Source organism: Metopolophium dirhodum, chromosome 6 (assembly GCF_019925205.1).
Source record: "Metopolophium dirhodum isolate CAU chromosome 6, ASM1992520v1, whole genome shotgun sequence".
Taxonomy (NCBI): domain Eukaryota; kingdom Metazoa; phylum Arthropoda; class Insecta; order Hemiptera; family Aphididae; genus Metopolophium; species Metopolophium dirhodum.
The window spans coordinates 12,758,575-12,761,592 of record NC_083565.1 but is presented as its reverse complement, the minus strand read 5'-3'; positions in this window follow the sequence as shown (position 1 = coordinate 12,761,592).

Sequence of the window (3,018 nt, the reverse complement as noted above, 5' to 3'; positions counted from 1 at the left end):
TTATTTATTTATTTATTTTAAAGAGTTTGGGTAATTTTAAACAGGTACACGATATATGTATATTATAACTTTTTCTTCATATACATACAGCTACAAATTATTTCTTTCATAAAAAAACCTTAATAGATGACTAGCTTTGTGAAGAACATAACCATATTTAATTTTAATAATATTATATCTAAAATTATACTTATTTTTTTTTTTAAATGTAATTTTATATTTAAATTACTATACATAAATTAATATATACACTGTTGTTAAAATTTAAGAATTGAGTTCAATACAACATAGCTGCTAGTTTATTAAATTTTCAAAATAAACTGGGTCAAACGGTTATTTCTTAAAGAATGAAAATTAAGTTTATTTTCATTTACGTTATATACTTTCTATTTTGGAAAATTGCCAATATCATCAAAACTGCCAAATGTATATCCCTAGTAGTTTTTTTTTTATACATTTTTATTCGTTTGACTGAATTTTGTAACTTGATTTATTTTATTATTACATTTTAGTTAGCCATACGCGCATTGATCGATTGTAATTATTGAAACTCATTAACTTAACAAATTTAAAATTAAATAGAAAATTTTATATATTTAGACGCATACACAACACATATACAAGAGAAATACTCAAAAGTCCCATGTATAATATCATTTTGAACCCATATGGACATATTATATTTAGGTTGATAATACAAGATTTCCAATCAGATTTCTTAGACTCTTAACTAGTTCTCCTCTATACACACCAAATAATACCCTCTAACTGATATTCACATTCCTAAAGCCACTAAACTAGCTAAAGTACACTACTTCTTCGAAATCATATCAACTCCCACGTTCAAAACCTACTAGGAACATATATCTATCCCCGGAAATCCTCCCAAGGGGCTCAAACATCAATGACCCAGAGGGCAGAGACTTTATTATTTATTTAATCAAACACATATCTTACACTCTTATTAAACTCACTCTAAAGTGCCGTCAATGAATGGTAGTCTTTCCCCTCACGCACACACACACATACACACACACACACACACACACACACACACACACACACACACACACACACACACACACACACACACACACACACACACACACACACACAAAATCAACTAAAATCGTTATTATTCGTTTAAATAACTAATATCGTCTAAACATGAACTTAAAATGATGTCCGCAAAAAATCTGGACAAAATGTTTTTATATTTTTTGTTACCAGTAAAAACTATATTTATCAGGAAACTCGAATTACATTTTCAAACTTTTTGACAGAGTGAAGTATTTTAATCGACATTAAAAAAAACTGCGAAAATCGGTTTTGTCAAATGTTTATAAATAGCTCAAAAAGCGTCATTATATTTTGAAAATAATACCATGACGTGTATAAAATTCTAATATACATTTTATGAAAATTTAAAGCATCTACGCGGTTATTGGTTTTTGAACTAAAACAAAATAAGTAAATAGATTTTGTATAAAACGATTTATGCGTACAATTTCCCATTTTCTCCCAACTTTATTTTTATTTTTCCCAATTATTAAGAAAAGTACTTACTGAGAATTGTTAATTTTTTACCCCTCAAAGTTCCATCTGGATCACCTTTCCTATTATAAAAGATATTGAAGTAGAAAATTGAAGAATTATTTCTACTGAAAAAGTATCATCAACCACAAATAAACACTCATCATTATAAGATCAATTTATACATTCATTGCTCGGCTCAGAATCTAAAATAAGGGTGACTCTAAAAGACATTTAATACATTCCTGGAAAAAAACTGTGCAATAAACAATTTTAAATATTATTATAAAAAAAGAATTTACAGAAAATAAGTGTAGCGTATCAATAATATTTTCATATTATGAACACATGGTACTCCTTTACACTATTTCTAACGCCAAGCACAAAATCCGTCAATCTATTGAATTTACCTACAATTCAAAAAAAAAAATTATTTAGAAAAATATAGAAAATATTATTTTTGGGTCACTAAATATGAAAGTTATATTATACCAACTGATCCCGTGCACTTCGTTGCCCATTAAATATACCAACTCTATATGACTCAAAAGTATCAAAGTTATACCAAGTTTGTCGTTTTTACTTAATTCCATCTACGGTGGATTAATATAATCAATCAATACAAAATCCTAACCTAACCTAACCGTACTAAATTCCGATGAATAAAAAAAACCAAATTTAACACTTTTTAAATTAGTCTATCTTCTTCCCATAGGTCTAATCTACACACAAACATTCATTTATATATATAAAAAAAAATATAATTGGATGTCGCTCTGCTGTACAGTAGGTTACAAGTGGGCAATGTATAATGGATTGTATTAAACTTGAATTCAATGATATAATATCATTGTATAAGAAAAACGATTCTGAGCGGAGACGGTTTATCAGTCTGGATTTTTTAAATTTTTATTATTTATTATAGCCTTTAAGATGAATATTAATATTATAATATTATCATTTTTTATTCGTTGCTACGGTGATACACAAATCGTTAGAAATTAAAATCCCATTTTAAGAGGTTTTTCGTAATTTGTCAGTAGTTTTTCTCGTGGCATTAAATAACTAGTGAGAAAATCGAAAAATTACCTCTTTAAAGTACCATCTCGATCCAATTTACTAAAAGATAAGGTACTACATGTTGAAATCTAATCACTCCATCTTGTTATGAACGCCACCGTATATGCCCGTGATGTTCTGTTATATTTTATATTGTGTCCTTGGTTGTATCCAAAGACGACAATTTGTTGAAACCGTTCTCTGTGTAGCGGGTGATGATCAAATGTTGATAGTTTATTATTAAAAAGAATACACGATTTGATTTAAATAAGAATACTTTACTTTATTAATTTTAACCATGTAATTTATATATATTAGAAGCACACTACTTAACTCGAATGAGTCGGGTTCTAGACTGAATTGCCGACAGGACCGATACAATAGTCTTGTCGTGCAAAAGCAAAATATCTCAGATAAAACGCCTAC